Raw genomic sequence first — 7,563 nt, forward strand, 5'->3', positions numbered from 1 at the left:
CCCCGCCCGTCCCTCCACCCCGCTGACCCCCCCCATCGCCCAGGCCCGAGGGCGAGGCTCGCACGCTCTGTGCTGTCTCCGGGCCTGCTGTGATTTCTTGTGAAGTGATCTGCCCCATCCAGAAGCGGGAGCACAGACTCCCAGTCACAGAGCGAGGAACAACGAAGGACGTCGCTTCGGCTCAGGCCCCTGTTTCTGAATTCCACGCATGCTCGGGACCTTGGGAAGGCACAGGAGGCTGGCCCTGTTAAATAAGGAAAAGCTTCGGCGCTGGTTTAGGTGAGAAGAATCCCTACGTAGTTTCCTCATCTTGATAAACACTTTTCAAATAAAGGTAAAATTAGCTTCTTTTTTTTTTTCTTGGAAAATTTTAATCAACAGGAAAAGAGCAGCAGTAAGTTAGCCCTCAAAGATATTCATTATATTTTCATTATCTACACAATTTGTTTAATCCACTTCAAGTGGAAAGATACATACCTATTTATAATAGGGTAGAAGAGAGTACAATCAAGTATTAATTACTTTAATTGTGTGAAGGGAAATGAAATTTTTCCTGCACTGTGTTTTTTTTATTATGCTCACCTTCTTCTGTTCTTTACCTCTGCTTCTTATCCTCTGTTTTCTTGTTGCCATTTCTGCCACTCCAAGGCTACTTCCATCCGCATTCCTGACAAAGAGTTCAAAATGCTGCAGTGAGCAACTCGGCATTCTACCATTTTCCCTCTCTCAGCCAGAAGCTTCCAGATTTGCTGACGTACAGCCCCAAATTCACCAAACCCATTCAGGGGAAACTGTTCTCCTAACTCACATGCACCTTTTAAAAACAGGCATTCCTGCAGAATAAGCACATCTGTGGAATTTCATGCGTCATGGAAATCAATGTCAGGACCAGAACCAAGGCCCCATTGTCTCTCTGCGTCAGGATTTTAAACGAATGCCGTCTGAAGTTTTCAAGAATATTACTCGTGTGTTGCGTTCTATAGCGACAGCTATTTTTCATGCTTAATGTAAATGAAATTTTCTGAACTCATTTCTTTCTTTTCTAATGAGTGCTTTTAGATATTCAAGGTCTGGTCTCCTTCCTATTAATATCACCACCATCACCATCATTATCACTAATTTATTGCCAGCATTAGGCTTTTGGTCTCCGGGGCCTCATGCTTGCTTAAGGCGGCCCTCTGACCACTGAGCCGTCACTCCAACCTTGATTTTTGCCCTTTATTTTTGAGAAATGGTTTTGCTTCCTGCCCAGGTGTTTGTCTGGGCACAATCCGCTGCTGTCAAGATTCCCCAGTGGACGAGAGGGTAAGAGGCTCAATCCCCTGCACCCCCGCACGCCCTTGGGGAGGGTTCTTGCCATTATTTTTCCCTGCCACGGATTGCCTCAAATGATAATCCTCAGATGTTAGCCTCCTGAGTAGCTAGGAGTTCAGATGGGAGCCACTAGGGCCTGGCAATAAAGAAATCGTATCCCTTCATTTTCTTTATTTATCTACTCATTATTTTCTTTAATTTCTCTTTTTCAACGTTTCCATCATGCTTCGCCTTTCTGGGGTTGATGTAGATTATCTTTTGTTTGTTTGTTTGTTTCAGTTCTGGGGTTGCAACTCGGGCCTTGTTCTCCCGAGTTAAGTTCTTTCGTACTTAGGCCACGCCTCGGCGGTTGGTTTTTGCATGGCTGTTTGTGACATGTGATCTTACACAGGTGCCTGGCCTGGGCGGGACCTAAGTCTTCTTTTTGCCCCCACCCCGGTAGCTGAGCTGACAATCATGTGCCACTTGACTGGTTGAGATAGAAGCTCGTGAATGTCCTCAAGCTTGTATTAGAAGAGGCTGGCTTTCTTCTGTTCTTCCGATCGCAGCGCCGGTCCCAAGCTAGTCGTCCGTCCTCTCCTCTTACAGGTTCTCGTATCCTCACATTTCTCTTCTTGCTCTGGGCATTCCTTTGCCGGGTCTGGAATCCACGGGTGGTGGTGGCAGGCCCTTTGCATTTCCACGTCTTCATTTTCAAAATATCTCTTTGGCCGTTTATTCCTTTCCAGGTTGGCCTTCTTTCCATGCAACCTGTTCTGCATGGGTGAACGCCTGGGTGCCACACTCTGAACATCCCAGTGAAATGCCTTTTGGGTTGATCTGTTAGCGCAGAGCTTCTGGACAGCCAACCTTTTCCTTGTGCCTGTTGGCAAACCATCTTGGCAAACCTCGTGCCTATTGGCTTCTCCTGAAACCAAAAGATGCAGACAGAACATTTCCCAGGATTCCCAGTCTCCTCCTGAAAACCCCCATTGCTCGGCACTGGTCCCTCTCGACCGGCTCCACCTGTCTGCTAGGTAACCGCCTGAAGGTGTGTGTGGCTGGTCCTTCGTCTTGACTTGGTTTACCATGCGATTGTGTCAAAGTAGACCTACTTAAATAAAAAAAACAAAGCTTTGATATTAATTTCCCAAGACGTTCTTCTAGGAGGACAGATGAGTACCGTGTTTGTTTTTTCCTTGCCTTTTGTTTGAGACTACCCCTGTTCCAGTTCACTTACCTTTGTAAGAAGCTTAGTTTCGGGTCCACACCTCCTCTGTTTCCAGACTAAGAGCTACAGCTTCCAAGATCGCCTTCCTCAGCAAATCAAATGATTGCTAGACTGTAAGTGAGGTATCTGGCGCTCCCTGATACCTGCACATTAGTTCTATGTATTTTCTTCTTTTCTTTGCTATTCTCCTCCTTTCTTTCCCCTTCTCTGCTAACCTTTCTTTGCTCTTCTCTTTCCTTTCACTCATTTTTCTGTGTGTGGCAGGATGAGCTCTGAGGACAATAGTTTTGATGTCCTGAACTGTCTTGTTGTTATTGTTAGTCATGGGGCTTGACCTCAGAACCTGGGTGCTGTCCTTGAACTCGTTCCATCAACACTAGCGCTCTACCACTTTGAGCTACAGCACCACTTTGGTTTTCCTGTGGTTAATTGGAGATAAGAGTCTCGCCATCATTTCTGCCTGGACTGGCTTGAAATCATGATCCTCAGATTGCAGCTTCTTGAGGAGCGAGGATTACAGGTGTGCGCTACCAGTGACGGGCATGAATTCCTTTTGATGGGCCCATTTCAGTATTGCATCAACCGTTTTTTACTTTGCCCGATCTCTACTTTTTCCAGTGGAAGACCCAGATGCATTCAAGGTTTTCTTCCTGTAGAATGCCTATTGGCAGGCTGGGAATTTAAATTTACCTGTTATAGGTTTTCTAATGTAATGCATGAGGCCAGGTTTACCTAAGAATAGGTATGTATGGAGTGAAAATTATTTTCCCTAACTATGAAGATGAACATTAAGAAGGTGAAGCACTAAATGATAATGAGGAGGATGAGAAATACTTATAGCAATAACAGTTGAGACACTTCATCAAAATAATGATTAGCAATTACTGCCTCTTTGAAGTCTGTAATTTAATATTATGGACTTATGGGCAGATTATTTGCAAGTGTCTCATTGGTGATAAAAACAGATCTCATTCCTAAATTCTCTGCGACTTATTTTTTACTCTATTATTTGTTTCAAAGGGGGGGAAAAAGTAGAGTAGCTAATGCAACAATATTTAATTTGTCATGTATAAAACTTGTATGTTCAATCTCTTAAAGAACTACTAGGTTTCTTTTCCCTCACCTAATTTCAAATGTGGTTTGGACAAAGGATGAAGCCTGATTGTGTATTGGATGATCTGACATAGACGGGGAAATCAGACACACATGGAAAAGTGCTCAGCAGGGCTGCACCTCGCGAGACTCTGTGGAAACGAGGTTGGCTTGGGTCTCTGGACAGGGTTGCTCCTGAGCGTCCAAGGGTATCCATCATTCTCTACGGCCGCTTGTCCTCTGAAGATGCAGTCATGACTCCAGACAATTGCACGCCTGTGCGCGTAAGGGGATTAAAGGGGCGAGCTGGGCGCGTACGGGGGGATTATTCTGATTCCTGAGCTTAATGTTTGCAGAGGGGTGGAGGTTAGGTACAGCTTGCATCCTTTCACACAGGAAGGAGTTGGTCTGACATCACACATCTGGAAGGAGTTACTGTCAGGGCTTTTCCCAGACATTTTTGCCTCCTACCCTCCCCCCCCGCCCCCCCCCCCGCCCCAGCACCTGCCCACCCTGCTCGTCTGTCTCCCGGTTACAAGTGGTCATCCTCTGTGTGAACTCGCTACAAGCACTCCATTGAGCGGGGTGATTGTGCCCCAGCTCACAGAGTGGTCTGCTCTTTATGAATTACTTACGGCGGGCAGCTTACAGGTACATCTAATCGTCTCTCTGTTAGAATTACTTCATCAGACTCAACCATTTTTAAAAGCACAGTGGGCCAAAAAAAATGTTATGGTTGCAATTGGTTTATGAAGGAATATAGCCGTTGTATTGATTCACTCCTAACCTGGTGATGCCAGAAGAAAATAATAATAATTACAAACTAATCTCGGAACATAATTCCCAAATGAAGTTAAAGCAGAAAGGCAAGAGTTTATTATGTTAATGTACATCTCTCTATAACGTGCAGATGCTCTGAATGTAAATGAAAGAATAAATTTCACCTCCTCAACAGATGAACTGTAGTCGTTACTGGTTGGTCTCCTGCTTTATGCTCTCTGAAAATGTCTCTATTTATTGGATGGTAGGAGTTAGAAACTAAACTGCCAATGTGCAAACTCTTCCTGCCAAATGGAAACAAACCCCTTGTCATAAACTCCAGCCTCCGTCGAGTCTCATCATAAACTCTTACAATAAAAAAACAAACAGAAGTTTCAGTGCTACAACTGTGTGCTTAATGCTCGTCACTGGAGCATAACTCAAAACACACGAACTCTAACTCAGCTTCCCTGAAGACGCATTGGAATGTAGGCTGCCTCCTGCCTTCTCTTGCTTTCCCAAAGGGCGCTGGAAGAATGGGTAGGCGGGGGGGTGGGGGAAATGGTATGCTTAGCCAATCACTGCATTTCATGGCCCTGCCGCCCATTTCTGCATTTAAACTGATCTCCTGCCACCAGCAGATGGGTATCAGGACGAGGTTTCGGGACGGCGAGGTGGAGATGTGTCTTTTCAGACGCAAGAGGACTGCGCACAAAGCAGGGCTCTTAGTGTGACTGACAAAGAGACTTGGAACCTGCTATCAATCACCCCTGTTAGTGTCATGGCACTTCAGGACGGCTAGAGACACTTCACAATGGCTGAAGCCATGCCTCGCATGCAGATGGGAAGAGCCCCCGGCAGGCTGCTTAGTCCAATTTTCCAGGGCTCCATGTTCTGAATTTCTGACTTCCCAGTCACCATGACCAGTCTGGTACTTCCAGCTCACAATTCTGACTCTATTGTGGGCATGACAAAGTTTGCAGGCCTCCTTATCATAGCCGTTTATACTGAATTTGAAATATTTATCAGGAATAGGTCATTTCACAGAGGTTAAAACTAAGATCGATGTGAAGAATGCATTTCCATCTATTCAGTGGCACAACATTCCCTTGGAAGTTGGGAGACCCCTTTTCCCAATTTAAAGAAAGTTAGCTAGGAAAAAATAAAACACATTGAACCTTGCTTAGGAAATAAGGTTCTAATGGATGTATTATTTGAGTAAAATTTATAAACAATGAAGACTTGCAGAATCTTGTTAATTATGAAAATGACAGATACAGGGACTGTCATTCAAAGTAATGTTTGATTGCTATTTATTTTACCACAGATTGATCTGTAAAAGGTCTTAGTTTTGAATTGAAATTCCTCCCAGGTTCGAAATCGGATCTAGAAGATTAAATGTTTGCTTTTCAATGCCGAAGTTTCATAAAAAGAAAAAAAGTCTTAGGTTAATGTTGACCCATCATTCTCCTGGATAAATTATGAAGTATTCTTGGACCGCAAGGCTAGGGTTTTGTTTAAACTGTATCATTTCCTACTTTTATTTTGCAAGAGAAAGTTGACTGAGAGGCTAGGTGAATGAAGGATTTCATGTTTCTTCAAAAAGATGGAAAAATGATGATATGTGGAAGTGAAGAAGAAACGGAAGGAGGTCATTTCAAGGAACATGAAGCGTCCACAGCAAGTGGGAATTGAATAATGTGAAAATGTTGGAGCCCAGGATAACTTGAGACATTGGAAGTGAAAAATACCACATCAGGGGAAATCCTCAATTCACTCGGGCTCAGTAATGGAGGGAGAGAAAGTTTATTTGGCCATGGGGTACACACACTAAAAGTGATCAGTCTCCTTTTGTTTTGTTTTGTTTTTTGCGCCAGTCCTGGGCCTTGGACTCAGGGCCTGAGCACTGTCCCTGGCTTCTTCCCGCTCAAGGCTAGCACTCTGCCACTTGAGCCACAGCGCCGCTTCTGGCCGTTTTCCGTATATGTGGTGCTGGGGAATCGAACCTAGGGCCTCGTGTATCCGAGGCAGGCACTCTTGCCACTAGGCCATATCCCCAGCCCCATCAGTCTCCTTTTGAATCGTTTTCTTTCGCCATGCTCAGATCTGGAAAATGGGTGAGGAACTAAGTGTAAAGTTATGGCACAAAATAAAGAGCTTGGGGATTCTGGAGTCTAGCAGAAAGGAGATCAAGTCCCTGATTTGCTGATTGGGGGGGAAATCCAGCTGGTGAGAAAATGAGAGACCTCAGATTAGTAGGTAGAATGCAAAGAAGAGAAGGTTCAGAAATCTCAACTTTGGATGACAGAGAGACTTGAAGAAGATGGCACGTGTATGTCTATTTATACCATAAATACTGGATCACTGTTGAAATTCAGACACTGAGAAATCAAGAAATTACACGTCTGGGTAATGAAGTCACCATATCTAAATAAGATTTGGTCTTTATTTTTAAATGTTATACATATTTACAAAGTTCTACCTCTAATTACTAAGTATATGCTGGAATATTAATCTTATTCAAATGATATTTAAAGGGCACAATATTGTTTTCAAGTATCTTTTTCCCTCATTCAATACACAGAACCACTCACAGTTTCCCCAAGTAAGAGAGAGTTTAGGTGAAGAATGATTGCTTTTCTTTTAACAGAGAAATGGACAGAATCAGATATTTGAAATGCTTTAAGAAATAAAATTGTGCTTTTTAAAAATTATAGGTTATTTATGTTTTCTCCCTCTAAAATAGTCACCTGTTATACTTGCTTTGGTATTTATTATTAGCCATTGTTTGAGCAATTTTCCTTCTTTTCATGCCCCTGCCCCCCTTTGTCATGATATTTTAATTGTGCTGACATCTTCCAAAAAATACCTCTGCATTTTCCTTGTTTCCTGATTTCCTGATTTTGGAGTACTACTGCAACGGGTGTCGTTTGACTTGGTGAAACTTGAAAATGTCACATTGCTCTTCCTTGTCTGATGAATGCACATTCATGAATCCTTCTCAATGCAAAAGCAATTAATGCAGCTTTAGAAGGCTCCACCACCGAAGTCACCCACAGGAGGCTCGTCCCAGGTGGTGCATTCAGAGCCGGCCAGCCCCCGTGTGCAAAGACACGTCCTTTTTGTTTCTGCCAATGGTTAGCAATCGCTTTTAGAAATATTTCATAAGAAACATAATGACTTCTGTA

The sequence above is a fragment of the Perognathus longimembris genome, chromosome 24, assembly GCF_023159225.1.
Source record: "Perognathus longimembris pacificus isolate PPM17 chromosome 24, ASM2315922v1, whole genome shotgun sequence".
In the NCBI taxonomy this organism is placed as follows: Eukaryota; Metazoa; Chordata; class Mammalia; order Rodentia; family Heteromyidae; genus Perognathus; species Perognathus longimembris.